The following is a 25,451-nucleotide window of genomic DNA, read 5'->3' as shown; positions in this document are numbered from 1 at the left end:
GAAAGCACAGGATCAGGCCCATGATTTTTAGGAACGGTGCAAGCGCAAGTCTGGACTGAGCCCTCAAAACTGACAATACTCCCACATTAGGTTTCTAGTGGGGTACCAGTAGCATTTCTGTGTCTGCCTTCTCAGTCTGACTCAGTTTGAATCCAAGGGTGCTTCCAGACTGTGGCTATTTTGGAATGGATTCAGTCACATATGGGCAAATTCAGATTGCACAGGAAAGCGGATTTGGTGCTCTTGCTTGGTGATGAACCTGCTCCATGATGTACTTTTTGCAGTAAGGATAGTGTGATGGGATAATGAGCTGCTTGTGCGTAAAAGCTTGATCCCTCTGGGGTTTGGCTGGTCATCCAAACCGATGCACTAACGGAGCCCCCAAAGCATGACTCCGTCAGTCGCTGGTAGAATCTGACAGTGGGCGTCTACGGAATTTACGCCAACATAAAAGCTGTTTGACGGACATGCGCCTTCGTGACTCTCTGCGTGACAGTTTCCGGCGAAGGGTGGGAGTTCCCAACGGGGGTCCCGTTACCTCTCCACTACTCTCACTGGAAGCATCCCAGAGCCTCCCCTCCGCTGTGACTCCTGCACTCCCCCTGCTGGTTCCCTCTTCTGCTGCAGATTCTCTCCTATTCTCCTGGAGCCTGTCCACCACCTGTCTCTCCGATGGCAGTTCCCTGACAGATAGTTTTAGTTAAAAGCACTGGAAAGTGTGGGAGAACAGCTGCTTGCTGCAATGCCATATAACTGGGACGCCAACTCTAGAGAGCAGAGGTGTCGTCAGTCTTCTCAATACTCCTTAGCTCAGCCTCCTGAATATTGAGGGGGAAGAGGAGGCTGAAATGCTGAGAGAGGTCAGACCGGCCTGTGCACCATTTTCTAACACTGCACATGTTATGTAATGAAGTTCTCACCCTGGGCCAGCAGGGGGATACTGCAGATAGTTTTCACTCAGGTCCACATATGCAAATAAGGGATTGAAAGTGACGTTCAGTGATTGGATAGTTACAGAAAGTTGTTACAGTTGTGTTGTAGTGGAGCTCTATATAAGCAGGCTGGCTGAACCCTTCAGTTCAGTTCTGTTCTGGCCTGTGAATGAACAAGAGCTGTTTGATGAATCGCCGTGTCGTCTGTTATGTTCACCCACAACTTAACAGCACAAGACAGTGAAGCCTTCTGCTAGGCCTCACACCAGGCCTCATTAGGCCCAGCAGTGTCTCGTGACACTGTGGGGACCGCCAGAGCCTAGTAGAAGGCTGCATTGGCCTGTGTGGCATTTCCTGACATGGGACAGGCTGGTGCAACCTTCTGCTAGGCCGTGATGTTACACCCGTGCTGCCCTGCTCCCTGACTTTGGGGGCATCCCAGTGCCTGTGCCATATAACATCTCCACAAACAATTCCGAAGAAATGCTCAGTAGATAGCTGACACTATCTAACCTCCCTGCAAACGCTGTGGAAACAAATCGGGATGAACGCTCAAGATCACTTGAAAGCAACCTGAAACTGCTGGCTGAGCCTACTGCCTCCTCACGGTTAGGCAGATGACAGAAGTGTGAGTCACTTCCCACGCCTCCGCTGCCCTTGCCCGTTTACAAAGATAGCAGCTGAGCAGATGACCATTGGCTAACACAGACATACCCGGACAAAGTCTTACCCAAACCACTTCCCATTACGCTTACTAATCCTGGATCTTTTACAATCAGAGTCACTGGGTTTGAAGAGATTCTGTGAGGAACCATTCCCAAACTATAAAAGTAGTGATCCCATCAGCGACATATGAGTTGGCTGGATGCCTCTTTTGATTCATCCAAGAGCATCATTATGAGTAACTATGTGGCTGCAACTGCAGCTTGGATGAGGTTTGCATCTTCAGTTTCTCCTTCAAGAAGGTACAGGATCTTAAAGTGATGAAATAAGAAAGCTGGTTCTTTACTAGGCTTATTTCAGTGCTCATAGGCAGTGGGGTTTTTTGGGGGGGAGCGTGGGTACCTAGGCATGTACAATTTTTTTATGCTGAATGTAGGTGGGTTCCCACGAGGCAGGACACAGTGATAACAGCAAAAACCTTTATTGAACTAACAGAACTAAACAACAGGGGCAAAGCGACAGCTTATATACATTTCTGAAGGCCTGGGCCACTCCCACTCCCAACGTGATTGGCTGTCTAAACTTCCAAGCTGAGAATCGTAAGTCAGAGTTTAAGGGCCAATGGCAGAGGCCCAAATCCTGAAATGTTCTGTGATTGGATATCATGTATTGAATCAGAACACATGGGCTCAGAATCCTTAGTTCAGACTCAAGCTCAGGCAAACACAGACCATTGAATACATAACAGGTGCCCAGTTGGGTGACCAACACGTTGCATGCTGCGGTGGGGCACCCTGTTGGGCCCTTCGGCCATGTTGAAGGCACTTCATCAGGCCCTCCTGCTGCTGCAACAACGTGTAATGTTACATGCATGCATGACGTCACACACATGCGCCCATAGCTGTCAACTTACAGATTTGAAAATAAGGGACCAGCAGCCTCGAAAATAAGGGATCAGCAGCCAAAATAAGGAATTTTCTTTTCCCCCACCGTGTGCCCCCGCTCCAGACAGAACTTTTCCCCGGCAAGGGTGAGTGGGCCGTCGATGATGTATCCATCCGATTCCGAGCACAGGTATGTTCAACTTCTGAGCCCCTCCGAGCCAAAGGCAGAAAGCCCAGCCAGCAGCCAAACGAAGCCTTAAGCGGTGGTTCCCACAGCGCAGCAACCCGGCAAAGGGGATGCAGCAAGGAAAACCACCATCACCTCTCCGCTGGGAAGCGCTGAGCAAAGGCGAGTCCCCAGGCAATGCGGCTGATTTGATCAGTACAAGGCATGCAAGCTCCCCCCCCCCCCAGTCGTTCTTAGACTCCTTATTGGGTAAGCAACACAGCCAAGCAACACAGTTGGAGCCTCCCTCTTCCCTGGCCGGCAGGGAGGGAGGGAGAGGAGCTGCTTCCTTTGAAACCCGGTAAATTTATGGGATATCATCAATTCGGGACAGAGCGGGACATGGCGCTGGGATAAGGGAGTTTCCTGCCAAATAAGGGACGGTTGACAGCTACGCATGCGCCGGGCACCCACAATGTTGGGTGGAACCTAGCACGCCTGTCAGTGGTTCACATCTGTCAACTAAGCATCAGATTCTTTTTAGCTGCAGCTGTAGCCAGCTGAATTGGAAAGCTCAGAAGACGCATCACTACCATGTTAGCCAGTTTGCAATAAAACAAATAAAAGGCCCCACGATGCTAGGTTTTCCTTAGCTATAAGGCATGTTTTAATGTGCTCATTCTTTATCTGCAGAGTAAACTTAAGGAGGAATTTCCCTGTGATGGCTGTGTGCAACGCTTCTTGCTTCTCCCACCCCCAGTCTGGACATCTCCTTGGACACCTAATTTACAACATGTGCACCAACATCTGTTTTCAGTCATTTTAGTTTGACTTTGTAGTAGCTTTCCCAACCGACATTCTGTTGAGTGGGAAATGATAGAGCACAGAAGCAGAGAGACATGGAACCTGCCCCTCTTTGGTGGACCCGTGGGAATTATTCTTTTAAGGTCTAGGCTGCAACTTTCTGGTTTTCTTCTTGCCTGGCCCTGAGAAAGCTACAACAGGAAGAACTTCTCTTTACATCTTCTTTGGCAAGTAGAGACAGAGAACACACCACAGATTCATGTGTCTTCTTTGTGGCTTCAGTAATAAAATATGAAAGGAATACCAATTTTATTAAAGCACGTCTCTCTCTCTCTGTATTTGTGTGTGTACTTTTTGATCTATCTATCTATCTATCTATCTATCTATCTATCTATCTATCTATCATCTATCATCTATCTATCTATCTATCTATCTATCTATCTATCTATCTATCATCTATCTATCTATCTATCTATCTATCTATCTATCATCTATCATCTATCATCTATATCTATCTATCTATCTATCATCTATCTATCTATCTATCTATCTATCTATCTATCTATCTATCTATCTATCTATCTCTATCATCTATCTATCTATCTATCTATCTATCTATCTATCTATCTATCTATCTATCTATCTATATCTATCATCTATCTATCTATCATCTATCTATCTATCTATCTATCTATCTATCTATCTATCTATCATCTATCTATCTATCTATCATTTATCTATATCTATCTAATCTATCTATCATCTATCATCTATTGTACCTTCCTAGAGGGGTTATGCCAGTTGCTGTTAAGCACCTGTCCAGTGCCATTTCTGATAAACTCGTGGTGGTTTTTTTTTAGAAGTATGATGAATTTGTATTGAACTACATTTGATTACATTGTTTGTTTTTGATTTATGTATATGCTATTGTGTGTTTTTGAAGATGATTGCACTGATGGAAATGCTGTTTGCTAATATTTAATGCCTTGCTGTTATTGTGAGCTGCTTTAAACTCTGCACTGTTGGAACAAAGATATTGTTCGTTTGTGTAAATTCATCACTTTGAATATACCGTACGTTTGCAACACAATACCAGAGCAGATGTTAAGGCACACATCACCAAGAAATAATTAAATGGGGCCTTAAGCAGCAGAACAAAGGGAAGTGACAGCTGTCTGCATAGGCCTCCTAGGATTAATATGACTATTGTGATCTAGGTCAGACTCTGGTTCCATAGAGGTAGCTTTGAGATGTGTAGCTATATCAGTGACTGTGAGTCTGTTTTCTCCTTCAGTGACACAAAGCTAATCAGAAGTTTGAAATGCATGCCCATTTTGTTTGAGGCATCAGCATGAAACAAGACTGTGTAATAGGATTCCTCCTCAATTAGATTTGATATGACGTAAAGAGGCGACTTCTGCTCTTGGCTGTTTTTCTAGCCATCTCACTGCTGATGCTTAATGTCCATATTGTTATTACGATTATTATTATTATAGCAAAGGCTGACCCATTAAGAACAATTCCAAAATTCACAATACCTTTATAATGCCAACCGAAATGTCACAACACATAAACATATTAACCATACAATGAGTTTTTGGATACCATATAGTGGGAAAAGACAAAGAGATTTCACATAATAGCCACAGATATTTGTGGTCTTAGCATTGTAGTTGGAGCTACCAGCAGCAGGGCAATGCGTCAAATCACCAACCATCCCTCCCATTTTCAAGTTCTCCTACTCTGCTCTGAATAGCAGGACTATTGATCCATGCTACTTAGCACAGAGGAGAGAAATCCAGAAGGATAAAAAAATAGAGGAAAATACCAGCATTTAATGGCACAGACTGCAAACAAGAGTTCCACATCAGCAATGGTAGTAGTGTATAGACATAACTGGGCTCTTTTCTACAGGAGAAAGCCCTGCAGCAAGAATGAACATATATAAACCTTGACTGACTGTCAACCACATAACCATGAAACCTGCAGTGATCGCTTGAACATGTTTGTTGGTTCCCACCACAGGCAAAGCAAGCAAGCTGTTACTGATGAATTTGAGCCATGGTTGGAAACAGTAGGCACAGGCAAGAATAAAGATAGTGAGATTGATTATACCTTATCCTGTGGAGCAGGAGAAGAAGCTAGGGCCAGACACCAGAGGACCAGAGCTTTCCAGCACAGGAAACCTCAACCCTTGGCTCTGGGAGTTGTAGACCCTTGTGCACATTGTATATGCTCACAGTACCCGAGTTGAGCAATGCAAAGCAATTGAGAAACAACTCAGTCCTAAATGAACTGTCAGTGAAAACAGCGGAACATTTCTGGAGATAAAACTACAGTGTGTAAGGAAGTTCTGCCTGCAAAGGAAGACTACCATTTAGAGATCACAATTAAACAGGGAGGTGCTCAATGTGGACAGAGTAACTAAACTGCAGCTAGGAAGCCAAATCACGTGCATTTTCTTTTTCTTTTTTGAAATGAAAACGTCCAAACACCTGATAAAGCAAAAAGCCTTTACTTGCAGAACTAACGAAGGGTGCAAAGTATTTACATTCACATGCTTATCCAAGCATGGGCTTCGTTTTTTTCTAGTTGAAGATTACAGCTTCTTCCTTTAACATTCAAATGAACAGTCTCTTTCTCTCTTTCTAGTACTTCCACTCAGCCTTCTGTATGTGACCCACCTAGGCCATGCGGTTCCTTCTGAGGAATTCCACTTCCTCCTTTCAGCAGACTTCTCCTTACTGCTTCTTTGGGAGAACATCAACTTCTGTACTTCTTTCTGTCACATACATTCACAAAAAAGCATTAGCTCTCCTCTCCTCTTAAGGGAGAGAGTTATCTAACACGGAGAGCCAGTGTGGTGTAGTGGTTAAGAGCAGTAGACCCGTAATCTGGGGAACCGGGTTCGCTTCCCCGTTCCTCCACATGCAGCTGCTGGGTGACCTTGGGCCAGTCACACTTCTCTGAAGTCTGTCAGCCCCACTCACCTCACAGAGTGTTTGTTGTGGGGGAGGAAGGGAAAGGAGAATGTTAGCCGCTTTGAGACTCCTTTGGGTAGTGATAAAGCGGGATATCAAATCCAAATCCAAACCCTTCTCTTCTTCAGTGTTCATGGAGATGCAGCTATTACAGGCAAGTCACTCACACACAAAACAAAATGAAGAACGAAATAGGATACCTCCCGTGTGGCCAAAGTTACACGATACTTACTGGGAAACATTCCAGAATTAAACACATGGTAATGCATTTAAGCCGGAGCTTTCCAAACTCTGTGTCGCGACACGTTCGTGTGTCGGCTGCAGTGTGTAGGTGTGTCGCATGAACATTCCTCACACTCCTCCTAGGACTGGAAAGGTCTAACCTCCAATTTGCTAGTCAAATGGAATTAATGTGATGTGAAAATGATGCATGCCCAAAATTGGTCACCGACATGAAAAGTTTGGAAAGCTCCAATTCAAGCACCCTCAATTTCAGCCAGGTGGATCATTGCTGGGAGCATATCCAGACTTGTCCTGGATTCTAGGCAAGTGCAACAATTGTGGGGGTCTTCCTAAATAAAAGCTCAACAACTTTCGGGGTGTCCTGGTATTTACTTTTCGAAATAACTGACTGAGGTCTAGCGCAGAGGACCTTCTGGTGGTTCCCTCAATGCGAGAAGTGAGGTTACAGGGAACCAGGCAGAGGGCCTTCTCAGTATTGGCGCCCGCCCTGTGGAACGCCCTCCCATCAGATGTCAAGGAAATAAACAACGATCTGACTTTTAGAAGACATCTGAAGGCAGCCCTGTTTAGGGAAGTTTTTAATGTTTGATGTTTTATTGTGTTTTTAATATCCTGTTGGAAGCCGCCCAGAGCGGCTGGGGAGGCCCAGCCAGATGGGCGGGGTATTATTATTATTATTATTATTATTATTATTATTATTATTAGCACACAGGGCCTGGCTTCTTCATATGATGTCAAGGTATTTCAGGGTGGGTATTCCATTAGGTGTGATGGACCTACTTTATACAGAGGTAAGCACTAACAGTCTTAACTGCTTTCAGAGATTTATCAGCAACTAGTCAAGATGAGATAAAATTGACATAATATGGTTTGTTGTTGTTGTTGTTGTTGTTGTTGTTGTTTAGTTGTGTCCGACTCTTTGTGACCCCATGGACCAGAGCACGCCAGGCACTCCTGTCTTCCACTGCCTCCCACAGTGTGGTCAAACTCATGCTGGTAGCTTCGCCAACACTGTCCAACCATCTCGTCCTCTGTCGTCCCCTTCTCCTTGTGCCCTCCATCTTTCCCAACATCAGGGTCTTTTCCAGGGAGTCTTCTCTTCCCATGAGGTGGCCAAAGTATTGGAGTCTCAGCTTCAGGATCTGTCCTTCCAGTGAGCACTCAGGGCTGATTTCCTTAAGAATGGATAGGTTTGGTCTTCTCCTCCAGCACCAGAATTCAAAAACATCAATTCTTTGGCGATCAGCCTTCTTTATGGTCCAGCTCTCACTTCCATACATCACTACTGGACATAATATGCTATCCATACCTAATGTCAGCAGAAGGCAGGCTGCAGGATTCTGCCTTCAGAGGAAGCCCCACACAGACTCCACTGCAGTATAAGGATGGCAATGACTCCTTGGTGTGTCACTAATTTGGGGTGTGTAGCCTGGATATATATTTTTTTAAAGCAAAATAACCTATAAACTGAGTCAGTCTATTTGTAGCACTATGTGAAAACAGTATGGATTTAAAATTTAAATCACGAAACATCTAAAAATGGAACATTTTTACACACTCAAAATGAAGAGTATCTGTTACTCCACTGGATGAATAAATAAGACTTGGAAAGACTACTGCTGTATCGCATGTAAACGAGACCAATCTGATTAGGCTCCCTGGGGTAACACTCCAGTGACTACCAGATAGCTATAATAAATCTTACCAAATTACATTTCTTACTAAAAGGGGAGCTCTTTTTGTGTGTGTGGAAATTCTGGAACATGGACACAGATGAAAATAGGATTTATACCCCAAATCTTTCAAGCAGCAATACATATTGGATCAGACTCACAATGAGGAATGCAGTAGAAATCATCAAACAGGAGTCCTCTAACAGTCTTGTCAACACTGCTCACATTACAAATGAAGAACGATTTGAGCAGCTTGATGCTCGCAGGAATATAGAAGGATTCTTGTACAACCTTGAAAAACTATGAATGTACACTGCCTGGATCTACACAGAGCCCTCACTGATGGCAACCTCATCGATAGTGCAGATCTTTGTGTTGAGCTTGGCCCCCTCCGCCACATTCTACCTTCTGGAAATGGCTCACCACAAAATGCGCTGCGTGCATTCGCAAAATGACTGACGTCTTCCCAAATCCCTGGATAGCTCCATGCCTTCTCCCGATGCTTCCAGTTTACAGTTGCCAGTGTAGCTTCTCATAACGGGATCACGTCAAAATGCACTTGCAATCTAGCGTGACGGATGAGAGGCTCCCATCACTTGCTATCCTATCCATCGAGAACGACGTTGCTCAAAAAACCTCGATCTCTCAGCCACCGTGCTGCAGTTTGCACAAGACAAAAAGCCACATTCTGAGCAGTGGCAGTGCACTGAAGAGGACCGTGTCTTCAAGGGCATGTATGTGGCCCCCTAAACCAGCCTTTCACAGTCTGATGTCCTACAGGTATATTGGACTACAATCTCACCAGCCCCAAACTGGCTGGAAGTGATGGGCGTTTTAGTTCAAAACACCTGGGGAATGCAGCCCTGTTCACTGGCTTTTTAGGTAAGATAAAGGTAAAGGGACCCCTGACCATTAGGTCCAGTCATGACCGACTCTGGGGTTGCGGCACTCATCTCGCTTTATTGGCCGAGGGAGCCGGCGTATAGCTTCCAGGTCATGTGGCCAGCATGACAAAGCCGCTTCTGTCGAACCAGAGCAGCGCATGGAAATGCTGTGTATCCTTCCCACTGGAGCGGTACCTATTTATCTACTTGCAGTTTGATGTGCTTTCGAACTGCTAGGGTGGCAGGAGCAGGGACTGAGCAACAGGAGCAAGTCCTAGGCTCTGATCAGCAAGTCCTAGGCTCTGTGGTTTAACCCACAGCACCACTCGCGTTCCTTGGCTTTTTAAGTAGACATTGACTATTTTGGTGATTTTTCTTCTTAAAAAAAATGTTTTTTAGCTAAGGCCTTTGTTTATGTGCCAAATATGGGGGCAGAAGGGGCTTCAGCCCCCTCAATATTTCTTGGCAAGGGGGCGAGCCCTCCCCAATATTGAGGGGGTCACAATCCCCCACCACCCCCAGGCCAGCACTGGCCCATTGGGTGGGGGGCAAGAGGTGGGCAGTTTGCGCCCTCCACGGTCCCTGTTGCTGCCGGGCCAGCACTGGCCCGCCGGGTGAAGATGGGACGGATCATGTGACACCGAGCCCCCTCAATGTGGGGCACAAGTCAGCACCCCTGGTTTATTCTGTTGCTTTTACTGTTACTTTCTGCAGTTTGATAGTGTTTTAAAATTGAAAGCTATCTTGAATTAGGGACGCGGCTAGTGCTGTGGGTTAAACCACAGAGCCTAGGACTTGCCGATCAGAAGGTTGGCGGTTCGAATCCCAGCGACGGGGTGAGCTCCCGTTGCTCAGTCCCTGCTCCTGCCAACCTAGCAATTCCAAAGCACGTCAAAGTGCAAGTAGATAAATAAGTACTGCCCCGGCGGGAAGGTAAACGGCGTTTCCGTGCGCTGCTCTAGTTCGCCAGAAGCGGCTTAGTCATGCTAGCCACATGACCCGGAAGCTGTACGCCGGCTCCCTTGGCCAATAAAGCGAGATGAGCGTCGCAACCCCAGAGTCAGTCACGACTGGACCTAATGGTCAGGGATCCCTTTACCTTTTTAACTTGAATTAGGTCTTTCCTCAAATAACTGGATATATTAGCAAAATCTGCATTGATTTTTCTTTATCAGAGACAACTAACATGGACATTCTCCCAGCGTCTTGTTGAAAACCCTATTTATCTGTTTAATCTGCAAGAATTTATTCCACCCCCCCTTCAGATAAATGATTCACAATAAATGTCCTTGGCTGTGCTATAGTACTTATAATCCCCACAGTCAGTATTACATTAAAATGTCTTGTTCTTCCTTGTAGAGAATGAAGATGCATATGAGCCTAATTTCTGTGACAATAAATGATGCTGCACTTCACAAATCACTAGTTTTCCATGACCAATTTAGATCTCAGAAGCCAGGGTGATCAAAAGGCACGTTGCTGTTCGAGGTATATATGAAGTAAAGAGATCTCTCATTATTTGTGCTCCGTTTTATAATCGGAGCAGAGTTGGTTATTGTGTTTTCTTGAATAGGATCCAGGATGAGGCATTGGCAGCAATCCACTGCGCAATTAAGCATGCTTAAGTCCCATGGAAAGAAAAGGGGCCCAATGGGAGTTAAGCATGCTTAACTGTGCACTGGATTGCAGCCATTTCCCATTCATCCTAGGACAAAGTAGGTTCTGGCGTTCCTGAGCATGTAAAGTGATTAGTGGTACCAACGTGGCAATGTTGTCTTTAAAAAGTAAATTATGGCCATGCACCTTTCGGAAAGAGTTCGCTTAACTAGAACAGTTTTTAATAGTTAGCTGTACAGGCAGTGGCATAAGGAATGCCCAATTGGATTGCTATGTTTCGACAACTATACCCTGGTAAGAGGATGTCAACCATTCTTCCATCACTCCCTCCAGAAGACAGCAGCTCGCAAGGTTGTATTTTAATATTTTGTTGGAAGCTGCCCAGAGAGGCTGGGGAAACTCAGCCAGATGGGCGGGGTATAAATAATGTTGTTGTTGTTGTTGTTGTTGTTGTTGTTGTTGTTGTTGTTGTTGTTATTATTATTATTATTATTATTATTATTTCCAAGTTGTATCAGTGGGTACTGACTCAACATCCCTCCTCAGGCCCATTCCTGGCAACTGAGGCATCTAATCAGAGGCTGATTCCTATCCCACCCCAAGGGTAATTCCTTAAGGATTCAGTTTTAATTTTCTTCTCTTCCGATTCCTGTTTGGGGTTTTCCTGGTAAGTGGGAAGGGAGGTTGTCATCTCAGGCGCTCCTGTTGCTTGTACCATGGAAGAGCAATGATAGTAGTCATAAGGGGTTAAGGCTCTCATCTCCATAAAGCCAATGGGATCCAAAGACATTGAGTTTGGGGGACAGAGACAGGTTTGCTTAAACCAGAGAGGGTGCTGGCTGCTTATAAGTGCCTCCCACCTCACTGGAATAGCTATAGATTCCTCCTCCAGATTTCATTTGACTCCCCTATCCTATTCTTGGAGTGGCAACTTTGGCTGTGTACACTTTACCATTTACTCTGGCTTCGCTGTGCTCCCATCACTAGTATGTCAAGCCAAGTACACATGACATCAGCCACAATCCATACGTATCCTGTAGTTTCTTGAGAAACACCCTGGTTTGATGCATTTCCCCTCAAACTAGCTTCTAGCCAATATGAAAACATAGGTTGCGGTTCAGCTGGGGTGGTCTACATTCAGACGTGTTGTGTATGCGCAGATGACAACATTGTTGGATAGGAGTTTGCGAGCATGGGGAAACAAATAAGGCAATGTGCCTTGAGTGAAGATATCCCTGTCCCCTTCCTTTTCTGTACAGCAATCTAAAAATGCAACTTGAAATGCAATGGGGGAAATGGCCTTGCTGTGTTTTGAGTCAGTAATGTGCACAAGGACGTGGCTGTTTAAGCTTACTGGTTCAGAGAACCAGTACGGGGTTTCTGCCACAAACCTGTCAGTGCCACTGCTTTGCTGATTATCTGCCCCCTTTTGCCTTGCATCTATGCCATCCCTTCCAGACTTCCCCTCTCCTGTCTCCCTAAGGCATTTATAATGGCCCAAGGCTTCCTATAGGCCACGTTCCTGTCTTTTCAACCAGTTGTTGCTTTGGTCTTCTCCTGTCGTAGCTGGATGGGACAGGGTTGGCGTATGTGGGTGGTTCTCCACAGCAGTCCTAATCTTTTAATTCTTATCTTAAAAAAAAATATCATTTCTATCAAAGGATTACTGGAACTAATAGCAAGGCTTTACTTCAGTGCCGCTTGATATCTGCACGTTAAGCTCCATGTTTTGGAAAAAGGTGACCTGCTATATTCAAAAGGCTTTGGTTGTACAGTTAAAATAGATTGCACATCCTGGCACTCTTGTAGAACACATCCAGTTTCCCCCCAAAGGAAAAGAGAAATCAGAATTTTTGCGTTAAAGTAAGTGTTAAACCACAGAGCCTAGGACTTGCCAATCAGAAGGTTGGCGGTTCGAATCCCCGCGACGGGGTGAGCTCCCGTTGTTCGGTCCCAGGTCCTGCCAACCTAGCAGTTCAAAAGCACATCAAAGTGCAAGTAGAGAAATAGGTACCGCTCCAGCGGGAAGGTAAACGGCGTTTCTGTGTGTTGCTCTGGTTCGCCAGAAGCGGCTTAGTCATGCTGGCCGCCGGATCCCTTGGCCAATAAAGCGAGATGAGCGTCACAACCCCAGAATCGGTCACGACTGGACCCAATGGTCAAGGGTCCCTTAACCTTTACTTTAAGTGACCAGAAAATGGACTAGAAGGTGTGGCTTAACATTTTCTTGATGCAATGTCACATATCCTCTGCACAAACAAATCTGAACAAATGTGCAGGTGATAATCATATAGCTTTTGTGCAAAGAAATCAGGATGAATGCTCAATAAACAGGCCTGGAAGCGACCTTCATTTCCACAGAATTCACCCATTTACTGCTGTTTTTTCCTCAAGAGCTTTTGCTGAAATCAACCAGAATGTAGGGAAGACCTGAAAAGCATATCCAGAGGTACCAAACTGGTGCCTTAAAAATATATATAGGCATGATTAATTGAGTAGTTTTGGGTTCCATTGATTCCAGTGAAATAGACGTAAGGATGTGTTGAACTCTTCCACTGAAATCAATAGAACTGAAAAATGCCCAATTTTGGCTGTATACATTTGGGCTGCCAAACCAAGACCAGAGACCCACAGAAGTAATATGAGCATAAGAGGCAGAAAGTTACCGTCTTCCATATTTATTTATTTTTTAAAAGGAGAGTTGATTAATATTTACCCAGTTGTATTTGCTCTTCCAGCCTGGGTACTTCCGTGTTTCTGAATTTATTTCAAAAGCAGTCACACACATCCGACAATGAGGCACTCCACTGAAAAGTACACTGATTTAATCAGCACGTACATGAGTATGGAATGTATTGTAGCTGCTCTTTCAATTGCAGCATATTATCTCCTGCCTCTGCAACAGGGTAAGCTTCTGTTGTACATGGGACGTGGGTGGCACTGTGGTCTAAACCACTGAGCCTAGGGCTTGCCAATCGGAAGGTTGGCGGTTCGAATCCCCATGACAGGGTGAGCTCCCATTGATCGGTCCCAGCTACTGCCAACCTAGCAGTTCGAAAGCACGTCAAAGTGCAAGTAGGTAAATAGGAACCGCTCCAGCAGGAAGGTAAACAGCGTTTCCGTTCGCTGCTCTGGTTCGCCAGATGCGGCTTAGTCATGCTGGCCACATGACCCGGAAAAACTGTCTGTGGACAAACGCCGGCTCCCTCGGCCAGTAAAGCGAGATAAGCGCCGCAACCCCAGAGTCGTTCGTGACTGGACTTAACTGTCAGGGCTCCTTTACCTTTTATCTCCTGCCTAGAGTTTTGAACTTTCTGATTACAGTGGTACCTCGGGTTACATACGCTTCAAGTTACATACACTTCAGTTTACACACTCCACTAACCCAGAAATAGTGCTTCAGGTTAAGAACTTTGCTTCAGGATAAGAACAGAAATCGGGCTCTGGCGGTGCGGCAGCAGCAGGAGGCCCCATTAGCTAAAGTGGTGCTTCAGGTTAAGAACAGTTTCAGGTTACAAACAGACCTCCGGAACAAATTAAGTACTTAACCTGAGGTACCACTGTATTTTCATGTATTTGTTGCTCCTCCTGCCTATTATGCACTTTTTAGCTTTATGTATCAAGGTTTCACATTACTTGCGCTACCCTGATATTGGCCACAATCCAAGAAAAAGATACGCATGAGCAGTAGAAAGCCATTTCTACAGCTGGCGGCTGCTTTGAAGCTTGCATTGCAGCTGCTTGTACCCCAGAAGAAAAGCAAGCTACACTTCAGAATAAAAAGTGATTTCTCTCTGAAGCTGTACAAATGAATGCAGTGGATGCTTCTGAGTAACTTCATGGCAAGTTCAAAGTATTACCTCAATTATTTTATTGTTATGAGTTGGTGGTGGGGAGTCGGCTGTATGCTGAGACCCTTCTAATGCCTGGGCCCCCTTCTAATTATCAGAATAGCCAGGTTAGCCTCCTGGGGAAGTGATTGCCTAGGTGATGGGCCATTGAGGGGAACAAAGGAAGGAGATCTGTGTGAGGGCGGCAAATGGATCAACACATGGATCATTAGAAGGACAAAGCCAGAGTTAAGAACAGATATTTGAGAGTGGTGTGAGCTAGAAGAAAAACAGCAAGCTGGGGAGAGTGAGAGACAGAGTTGGGTTCTGTTTGAAGCCAAGGCTGAAGGAATGGGGGAAACAAGACCTTCTTGGGGTGTTAATGCTGTGAACGCCTCCATCTTAGGCTCAGGATGTGTGTGTATTGCTATTTTTCAAGAAAAAGAGTGTCTGGAACCCCACTTTAGTACTCTAATTATAGGCTGTACCACCGCTCCAAAGCTAGCAAGATAAGTCTTGCTTAACAATAAACCATGTTTATCTGCTCCCTGTCTACTTTCTGCCTCTCTTGGGAGAATTTCAAATACCCAAAGATTGGACACCTGTCTCCATGAAGGAAGGTCTCCTTCCATTTGGAGACTGCGCAAAGGATCCCTGTCATGGACATAGCCGGGGGGCGGCGGAGGGGCAGGCCCCCCCCCAAGATCAAGTAAAACAATAAAAACACTTAACTGACCAATCACATCGGTTCTGCCCTCCACTAACAAAAGTCCTGTCCCCCCTAACAAAGTCCTGCCGCCCCAACAAAAACCCTGGCTATGCTCAGGGCCCTGTCAGCTAATTAGATGACCCCACCTGCAGGATGCGGGTGGTGCTGTGGGTTAAACCACAGAGCCTAGGACTTGCCGATCAGAAGGTTGGCGGTTCGAATCCCCGTGTCGGAGTGAGCTCCCATTGCTCGGTCCCAGCTCCTGCCAACCTAGCCGTTCAAAAGCACGTCAAAGTGCAAGTAGAGAAATAGGTACTGCTCCGGCGGGAAGGTAAACGGCGCTTCCGTGCGCTGCTCTGGTTCGCCAGAAGCAGCTTAGTCATGCTGGCCACATGACCCTGACGCTGTACGCCGGCTCCCTCGGCCAATAAAGCGAGATGAGCGCTGCAACCCCAGAGTCGGTCACAACTGGACCTAATGGTCAGGGGTCCCTTTACCTATACCTGCAGGAAGATGGGTCAGCAGTGATTTTGGCGGCCCCTTCTTCTACTGGCAGTTCTATCATCACCAGAATGGATTTTGGGCAGAGGAATAGGGGAAGAAGCATTGGTTGAAAACCACCTCTTCCTCCTAATGGAGCATCTAGCTGGTAGAGCTCTATTAAGCGCAGCTTTGGATCCAACCCAAGAACATTAAAAAAGTTTGGGATCTGCCTCTTGCCAAGCATTTAATAACAAAAAAGGGGGGGTTGTTAGAAGCCAAACTAAACACAATCATATATCAGCTATGCAAATAGAAGTGATGTTAATGTGAGACCTCCAGCTATCAATGCTTACTTATGGAGATGCTATATCATGGATAGTTGAGGCCTTGGCAATGTATTCAGTGGTTTAGTTATTTGACAATTTCCTTGCTCCTTTTTTTTCTTTTATGTGACCAATATAAGCATGTAACACTCTGAGTTTTGTTGGAATTGATTGATGTTGCCTTACTATAACATTAATGAAACACTCTTTTTTTTAAAACCAAACAAACTTTTTTTTAACATGCACTAATATTGATCCTATCCCTTGAGTCCTCTGGTGTCAATAAAGTGTTAAACTGCACATCACCCACTTTGTGCACATATAGTTGTTAGGGAATTTATTTTATTTTCCAATAAACAGATCTGCAGGGAGGCGGAGAAAAAAGGTTCTGTCGAGCATGCTCACTTCAATAGGTAAGAGCAGTTTCCATGGAGACAGGGTTAGAGGTGAAGATATTAATGATAAATAAGGGGGAGATGGACACAGAAGATCCGGGTTTTAAAAATAGCCCGTACACAAACCACTTGGTTTTGGGCAGTGTGAGGACAAAGTGATGATTCAAAATCTGGATTTTCTAAGCAAGTATGGATGAGCTCTTGGTTTTGGTGAACTGTTGCAATAAAGGATATCATGTTCATAATCCACATGCTTTAGATTAAATGCAATATTTCTTTATATAAAGGTATACAACATTTTAAAAGGGAATCCCCCAGCAAGAATGAGGCAGATGATTTTTAAAACAAGTGATGATGCTTATAAGGGTATGTCAAGTTTTTCAGGAATGGCAAAGTGAGATGGGACTTGACAACAGAGATAGCAAAACACCCTGCAGGAAATCATGGAAACAAGTTAGAAATCACTGCAAAATAAAGAAGTTGTTTTGAAGGAACCAATATTTGGACATTTTTGTTTATGAACAAAAGACTGGCTTCCATTTATATCAATTTTTTTAAAACACGAAACTAGTAATAATAATAATAATAATAATAATAATAATAATAATAATTTATTATTTATACCCCACCTATCTGGCTGGGCTTCCCCAGCCACTCTGGGCAGCTTCCAAAAAAATATTAAAATACTGTAATACATCAAACATTAAAAGCTTCCCTAAACAGGGCTGCCTTCAGATGTCTTCTAAAGGTGTGGTAGTTGTTCTCTTTGACATCTGGTGGGAGGGCATTCCACAGGGAGGGCGCCACTACCGAGAAGGCCCTCTGCCTGGTTCCCTGTAACTTGGCTTCTCACAGTGAGGGAACCACCAGAAGGCCCTCGGTGCTGGACCTCAGTGTCCGGGTAGAACGATTGGGGTAGAGACGCTCCTTCAGATATACTAGCTCACTAATAAGGTGGAAGTGATTGAGATGACTGCCAAAAACACAAATGTGATTGAAGGAACTAGCAGAAGCATGATAAACTGGAAAGAGATGGAGTGAAAATGCCCTCATTGGAAAAACTAATGGAAGGTGGCTGGGGACTGCTGGGCAGTATGGATTTATGGAGGGGAAAGTGTGAGACAGTCCTTTAAGAAGGATGTTGTATGCACATGGCTTCCCTGCAGAATCCCAGGAACTCCCAATCTGTCTCTCACAGATTAACAATACCAAGCACCATTAACAAACTACAGTTCCCTCGATTCTTTGGAGGAAGCCATGCGCTTTAAACATGTGTTGAGTGTGCTTAAATGTATGGTGTGTATTTGACCATAGGTGCCAGACTATGGAGTGGAGAAAGAGTAAGCGGAAAGGTGCAATTTAGACAGATTTGTGCTATGCATAAATAACTCAAACTACGGAGCACCATCAGAAAAAAGGGCATTTGAGAGAATGGTTTAAAAAGAAAAACTCCACAGTTAACATTGTAATAGTTTGTGCTCAGCATAAAAATGTGGCAGCCTTTAGTAAAAATTTAAAGAACTTTTGAACCGAGCACTCCTGAATTATATCCTTCCGATACAGTACTGACTTTTTCTTCTCTTCATACACTGCAAGGCCAAAATGCGATGAGTAAGCAGAAACAGGCAGGAGCAAAACTGCCTGCTGAATATTGACTGTTATGAAGACAAATAGTTGAACACCCTGAAATATATGTGGAGCTTGTGATAAATGTAATTTGCACGTTATATTCATTTCTAGACTGTATTCAACCAGTCTACAAGGAAATAATTAATTTAAGAAAACCCCCCAGATGGAGTATTAAAGAGATTTCTACTAAAATTATTTTCTAGACAAAAAGAGCTTAATTTATTTTGCAGTTGGTATGTAGGCAATGCTGCCAAAACATCATAAAACAACCAGCAAAATTGCTGTATAAATATGGAAATTTCTATTATTTTTATTCTCGTTATTTTACTGTTGGGTATTTAGCAGTATTTTACACACTTTGGGGAACAGAAAAGCAGCCTATTTGTTTTTCAAAATCAATAAACAAAATGTCCTTGCTGTGAAACCAAAGAACTGAATGGTTTGTAGTCTTGCATTAAAAAGAAGATGCATTTTGGGTCCTAAAGGATGTTCTTTAAGGTAATACTTGTAAATTGAACAGGCTGAAAACAACCAATAAAAACTTCTCAGATAAAATATTACGCTGTTTTGTACAGAAACTTTTATCCAATAGTACTAGAAGATCACCTGTCTTCTAGGTGCTAATAGTTAAGTGTAACATGGTATATATACTTCCAGCAGCAAAAAACCAAAACACCACAATCAGTCACCATGCTCAATTATTACTGGTGTCCACGGCCATTCGCAACAGAGGTCCCATAGCATTAGATGGTTTATTTACACCTAAATATTACCCGAGCCAATATACCGTATTTTCTGGCGTATAAGACGACTGGGCGTATAAGACGACCCCCCAACTTTTCCAGTTGAAATATAGAGTTTGGGATATACTCGCCGTATAAGACTACCCCTCTTCCAATGCACACCAAATAAAAATTAAAAAAACCAGTCTCCAGTCCGGCTCGGAAATTGGCTCCACTTCCCAGTGGTCGGGGGCTTCTGGGGCCAATTTTCAAGCGTATTTCTGCTTCATCTAGAGAGCTTGGTGTCCTCTGATTTAATTTGCTGTCGTTTTATTCTTTGGTGGGGAGTTGCTGCAGGAGCTGCTGCTGTAGCTGGCGTATAAGACGACCCCCGACTTTTGAGAAGATTTTCCTGGGTTAAAAAGTAGTCTTATACGCCAGAAAATACAGTAACCCTACAGGGTCTTATTTCTCCTATAACCGCAGCCTTGGATTCAAACAGAAATCAGTCATTGCTCTGCTTCTCTTCCTTCCCAGCCTGCAGCTTTTGCATCGAGGCTCACACCCTAAAATTCTGGCTTTATCTGTTGAGGGAAGGGGTCCCTACTCATTTGCCACCTTGCAAAAGCCCTTGATCCTTGGTCCTCTTAATGGCCCATCACCCAGGATGCTAACCTAGCTTGAGATTTTAACACTTGCTGGATCCAGGAGTTAGAAGTCTGGCACCCAACTTAACACCTCAAGCTTTGATTAAATTCTATCACAATTGGTTACAGAACAGGAAGCTGAATAGAAGCAGAGAATTATCCCAACAGAAGGGTGTAGAAAGTGGAGTCCCTAAAGGACTGGTACTGGGAGCTGTGGCTTCTGACTTGTTTATAAATCACCTAGAGTTAGGGGTGAGCAGTAGGGTGCCTGAATTGTTCAGGATGGTTAAATAAAGGGATTGTCAGGTGCTCCAAAAAGAGATCTTTAAACTGGGTGAATGAGCAGTAAAACGCAAATGCAATTCAATGTAAGGAAGTGTAAAGTGGTGTACACTGGGGCAAAAAAAATCCTAATTTCACATGTATGCTAATGGTGACTGTTTAGAAATGAAACACCAAGGTTGTAGCAAAAAAGTTGAATTCAGCATTAGCGATCATTAGGAAAGGGAATGAAAACGAAACTGCCAATATCATAATACTATGGCGCAACCACACTTGGAATACTGTTCTCAGTTCTGTTCATCTCAAAAAAGGATTTTGTTGTTGTTTAGTTGTTTAGTCATGTCCGTCTCTTCGTGACCCCATGGACCAGAGCACGCCAGGCACTCCTGTCTTCCACTGCCTCCCGCAGTTTGGTCAAACTCATGCTGGTAGCTTCGAGAACACTGTCCAACCATCTCGTCCTCTGTCGTCCCCTTCTCCTTGTGCCCTCCATCTTTCCCAACATCAGGGTCTTTTCCAGGGAGTCTTCTCTTCTCATGAGTTGGCCAAAGTATTGGAGCCTCAGCTTCACGATCTGTCCTTCCAGTGAGCACTCAGGGCTGATTTCCTTAAGAATGGATCGGTTTGATCTTCTTGCAGTCCATGGGACTCTCAAGAGTCTCCTCCAGCACCATAATTCAAAAGCATCAATACTTCGACGATCACAGTATAGTAGATCTGGAAAAGGTTCAGAAAAGGGCTCCCAAAATGATCGAGGGATTGGAGCAACTCCCCAGTGAGGAAACCTTAAAAAATATGGAGCTTTTTAGGTAACGATGAACATGATAAAGAGTTGATAGAGAACTTTCCTCCCTCTCTTCAGAACTTCAGTGGGTCTACTCTTGAGTAGGAACTGGCTGGCCACCAACCATAGGAAGGCTGGTTACTTGGGACACTTCCAAACAAGGAGCGCAAACGGAGCCAGATGCTTCTGCACTGGTGGGTAAAAGTCAGCGCAGCCACTGCACGCCTCCCACGGAACCCACACTTCCCCACCGCTTCCCTCGTAACGTAGCACCTTGCCTACGTCCCCCTTGCGCGCTTGCTGATTGGCCGCGACGCCCATCCTTCAAGGCGAAGAGAGAGAGGCGGCTCCCGGAGAAGAGACTCCACACAACCAGCTCGTGTGCCCTTTCCCTGCCCCCGCCGCGGATTCTCTCACGGCCCTGAAGCTCCTCCCCCTTTTGCGTCACTCACCTCTCCCCCGCCCACTTTGCCTACGAATTCGAGGTTGGCAGGGGAGGGGAGTTTTTTTTTTTGAGGGGGAGGGGTGGGGGTTGAAGAGAGAACAACAAAAAAAAGCCCTCCTCATGGCCGGCTGGCTCGTGGGCGCGTCTCCGCCCACTTCGGCGTAGCCCCGCCCCTCCTAGGCCGCCGGCCGGCGCAGCTAACTGCGGCCGTTGCCTGTGAGGCGGGGCGACGGGAGCGAGGCGGGAGGCCGCCTCCGCTTGCCGCCGCCGCCGCCGCCGCCAGAGGGGAGACTTCCGCCGCTGGTCCCTCACCTCCCGGCAGTCTTTCGCCCTCTCCCATCTTTCCCTCAGGAGAGGCGACGGCTCCGTGGCGCCTGTTGTCGACCCCGCCAAAGCGCCGTCCGCCCTCTTTTATTTCCCTGCGCCGGCCAGGAGCCGCGGAGACTCCTCCCCTTCCCTCTTTTCTCTCTCTCTCTCTGCCTTTCTCGCCTCCCTTCGCCCGCCCGCTCGCCGCCTCAGCAGCAGCGCCACCTTCCTTCCTCCTCCTCCTCCTCCTCCTCTTCCCTCCCGGTTCCTGCTGCCCCCGCGAGGCACCTGCGCCCCTCCCCCTCCTCCTCAGACGCCGCCGCCACAGCGAGAGAGAGAGAAGGACAAGGCCGGAGTCGGCCGCGACCTCTCCCCGCGCGCGAGACCTCCCTCCTTCCCTCAAGGTACGGCCGCCTCACGAGAGCCGGGCGCGCGCGCGCGGGTGTGTGTGTGTGTGTGATGGGGCCGGGTTGGCGGTTGGCGGCGCGGGGTTCCTGTGGAGGTTTTTTTTTTTTGGGGGGGGTGGTCCTCCTCGAACGGTACACAATGGGAGGTGGAGAAGGTGGTGGTAGAAATATGGCCGTGGCGGGATTGGGGCCCTGCCTCGCCTGTGGATTGTGAGGCATGTTGCTTTTGTGAGGAGAAGGGTGGAGTGTTTCTCGTGTGTGTGTGTGTGTGTGTGTGTGTGTGTGTTTTATTGGGGGGGGTAGGGGAAGGGGGGGATCTCGTACCTTGCTGGGACTCCCGGAGCCTGTTTTGTGTTTCCACAAGGGAGGTTCGCTCCGAAACACCGCGTCCCAACTGGAGCTTATAAGGGTGGGGACAACGAGCGCTATCTATATACGTGGGTTTCATCGCCGTGAGTCAGTCTGTTGTTGTGCTGTGTATGGGAGTGTGGTGTGATTTCCACCCCCCCCCATCAGTGTGCGTATTTTGTGTGTGCATGTGGGGGTGGAATTGTGTGTATGTGCATAATACATGAGGGTAGCCTTGGTACTTACACACACACACACACACACACACACACGCACACAGGCTGGCGCATCTGCCCGTCGCCTTGCGGAGGAGTGTTAAATGGGGGTGGGAGGCAGGGGCGACGAGGGCGAAGGCTAGCGGGGTTTCCTGCTCCTCCAACCAGAAAGCAGAAGGGAATTAGCAACCTAATCTCTTCCCTAGGAGGGACGAGCCCTTAACAGACGGGATTTATTACAATGATGCCGCATGTGTGCGGTTTGTGTTGCTGTGTGGTGGTGGTGGTTGCCTTTCCTTTCCCCACCTCCCCAGTATACAAAGGTAGGATGGTCCATTTGGATGGCCGAGCCTTGTACTTGAATGCAATGCCCATTTCCTGTAAGGCCCATATTTACTCTTTCTCGACTGCTGGGCATTTTCCGTAGCTGCAAATAATTGATTGCAGCCTTGTAAACAATACTTAAGAGGTCTCTTTTCTGTAGGCCTGCTCCTATGCCTCTGCTTCGAAGATTGGTTAATTAAGCTACTGTGCTGGCTACTGGATAGCCAGTAAGAGTGAATGGCAAACACTATAGGGTACTTACGGTGAATCTTTTATTTCTCCCTCAAAAGTTTACACTCTTTAAATGCAGCATGCGTTCAAGCTGAAGGCCTGTCCTATTAAAAATTTCTACCTGTAATTTTTGCATGTCATATACCTCATTCCATAAAAACTTCCTTTGTGTGAAATGTCAAGCTGGCTTAAAGACTACTTCTTTGTCTTTTGAAAAAGCTTCAATCCTCAGTAATTTACTTGCTGTGTGTGGGATCTCAAGAAATACCAGAAAAATAAGAAATCAAAATAATACTTTTTTATCAAACAATTATACAGATAAATATCAATAATGCATTTTCCTTTTGCTTAGTGCTAGGGCCTCTTTGTACATATCATTTTTTTGCTCTTACAAGTTATGGAGCTGCCTTGCATATTTTCTGAAACTGATGCTTTTAAAAATTGAGGGTATTCTGGTGAAAATGTAGCATGAAGTAATCTTGAAAAGTAATGGTTCAGTCAACAGAACAGATACTACCACTAGAGTCTTGGAATAATGAAACTTTGGCCTGTGGTTCTCACATAAAACCAAACTATAGTTTATTAAACCATGGTTTATTAAACTATAGTGTGGCATGTGTTAATCGTGCCCAACAGCTTAATTATGGTTTGTTTGCTGCCAACAAACCACAGTCAGAATCTATGGTTGGCTTGTGAACTTTGGTTTGATTTAACTATAGCAGGGTGTTACATCCGACCCCATCACTCTCCTCTAACTTGGGCTTGTTTCATCACCTCACCTCAAATGCTCACCAAACTACAAAGGCATGAAGCAAGAGAAAACAATCTGAACTTTGTAGAAACTAGACAGTTGGACAGTACAGTCTTGGTGAAGCTTTTCCCAGAATTATAATTCCATACAAGAAGAGGCTTGACCATGCAACAATGACATGAGAAACTAGTAGTATTTTAAGAAAACAACTTCTAGGGACTACCTGATCTCAGATGAATCCACCCATGGGAAAGATTCATCCTGGTTGCTAGGGGAAAAGGAAGGGTAAACTATGGTGATTCTGAGGACTAGGAAATAAGACAGAAGCCTCTAAAGTGCACCTAATGGGAAGTGAAAACAGCATATCTTTAGGACCCCCCCCCCATCAGCAATTCTTGTTGCCTTGGAGTCAAATAACTTGCTTATCATCACAACTCTGACTTCTCATTGGCTAAAAACATTGTCAGGCAGGCTCATCTCACAGTAATTGCTTAGAAGAATACTTGTTGCATAACTTAATTTTTCTACAAAAGGGTTCAAGCAAAACTTTGCTGTTGCCTATCATTCAATGTGTGTAAGTGAAATGTCATAGGTTTTTTTTGTCCAGCTTATCTCTTTGTCTCACCCCCAAGTTATGATTTAGTTATAGAATTCTATGCACGACATTCACCTTGGAGTAAGTACAATTGAACTCATTAGGACTTCTCAGTAGACATGCATAAGATTGTTAGCTTATTAACATTTCCAGAAAGTACCTCTGCATACTGCTGACTTTTGGTAGGCATGCAAATCTTATTTGTATGGAGAAATGAGTGAGAGCTTCAGATCTACAGAGATCTCATTCGACACATGCAGACATATACATCATAAAAACTCACTTGAACCATTGTATTGTATGCTATTGTAAATATGGACTCTGTAGAGTGCCAGAAATGCTAAAGTGCCAATGCATATTATTAAATACTTTATATTTTCTCTGCATGCATTTATATCAACATATTGCTATAATGATAGTTCTGAATCACAATTTTCTATAAGAGTTAACTTGTGATTTACTTATTTTTAGAAAAGCTTTTCTGTTACTATTCTAAATAATGTTTTAATATTTGCCCATTGTTTGATCGCTGCATAGGCAGGCCAATGGTGGACAGAGTGCTGGGATTAAATGTGGCAAATTAACTGAAATCACTTGACAACTTTGAGCCTAAACCAAATCAGAACGCTGTTGTAAGGCAGAATTGCCACTGCGCTCCTTATGTAAAAGGACAATATTTACATTTCCTAAATGTACGGAATACACCACATACACCATGACAGTTGAAAAAGTAGGCTACTTACCATTACAAAGGCATGCCTGGCCTAATGGAATGTTCAATGATTGATAAGTGTTTCACCCAGAAGAGTGTGTCACACTGGCTTGCTTAAAGTGGCATGATGCTAAGTGATGGCAGAAGGCCCATGTCTTCCAAATATATGATCTGTTCCATAACTACATTTAAAGTGTGTGTAATGGAATGTAATGCAATGTTAGGGCATGTGTGCTGCTGAACCATTCTGCCACATACAACTCTTTATCTCTATAGCTTGCAACATACCACTCTCAGGTTTTCCTTCCCACTGGAACTCCAGTGCTGGATAAATTCAAGGGGAAAGGTTCTGAAATAGGGAAAGGTGCAAGTGTGTGTGTGTTTGTGTTTTCAGTACCTCTGTCTGTAGGTGGTGTCAGGCTAGTGGTTCCAAACCTTTCCCCCATAGGCCATTTGAAACTTGCTG

The 25,451-nt window shown here is 45.0% G+C and overlaps 1 protein-coding gene and 2 long non-coding RNA genes across 9 annotated transcripts in view; 1 reads left to right on the top strand and 2 right to left on the bottom strand.

Moving 5' to 3' along the window:
* Window positions 1–13,509: 13,509 nt before the first annotated feature.
* Window positions 13,510–15,372, bottom strand: LOC309352410. The gene is made up of 2 exons (XR_014161304.1): window positions 14,406–15,372; window positions 13,510–14,161 (listed from the first exon to the last, which is right to left on the bottom strand). It is a non-coding gene; the product is annotated as an uncharacterized lncRNA (long non-coding RNA).
* Window positions 15,373–20,195: 4,823 nt separating this feature from the next.
* LOC309352234 lies at window positions 20,196–21,537 on the bottom strand. Its single transcript, XR_014161176.1, has 2 exons — window positions 21,409–21,537; window positions 20,196–20,584 (listed from the first exon to the last, which is right to left on the bottom strand). It is a non-coding gene; the product is annotated as an uncharacterized lncRNA (long non-coding RNA).
* CSNK1G3 (casein kinase 1 gamma 3) overlaps window positions 21,273–25,451 on the top strand; it is a 50,127-nt gene continuing 45,948 nt past the window's right edge. For 2 of the 7 annotated variants that reach the window (XM_081880529.1, XM_081880527.1), the window contains exon 1: window positions 21,273–21,806. The gene's annotated coding sequence lies outside the window, so the exon portion shown is untranslated. Of the gene's footprint in view, window positions 21,807–22,844; window positions 22,960–25,451 lie in introns of those variants that run through there. The other 5 variants (XM_081880528.1, XM_081880525.1, XM_081880526.1 and 2 more) reach the window with 4 other exon arrangements.

This window comes from Podarcis erhardii (assembly GCF_964252035.2).
Source record: "Podarcis erhardii genome assembly, chromosome: 11".
Lineage (NCBI taxonomy): Eukaryota > Metazoa > Chordata > Lepidosauria > Squamata > Lacertidae > Podarcis > Podarcis erhardii.
The sequence above is the reverse complement of the archived record's forward strand: the minus strand, read 5'-3'. Positions and strand labels throughout refer to the sequence as shown.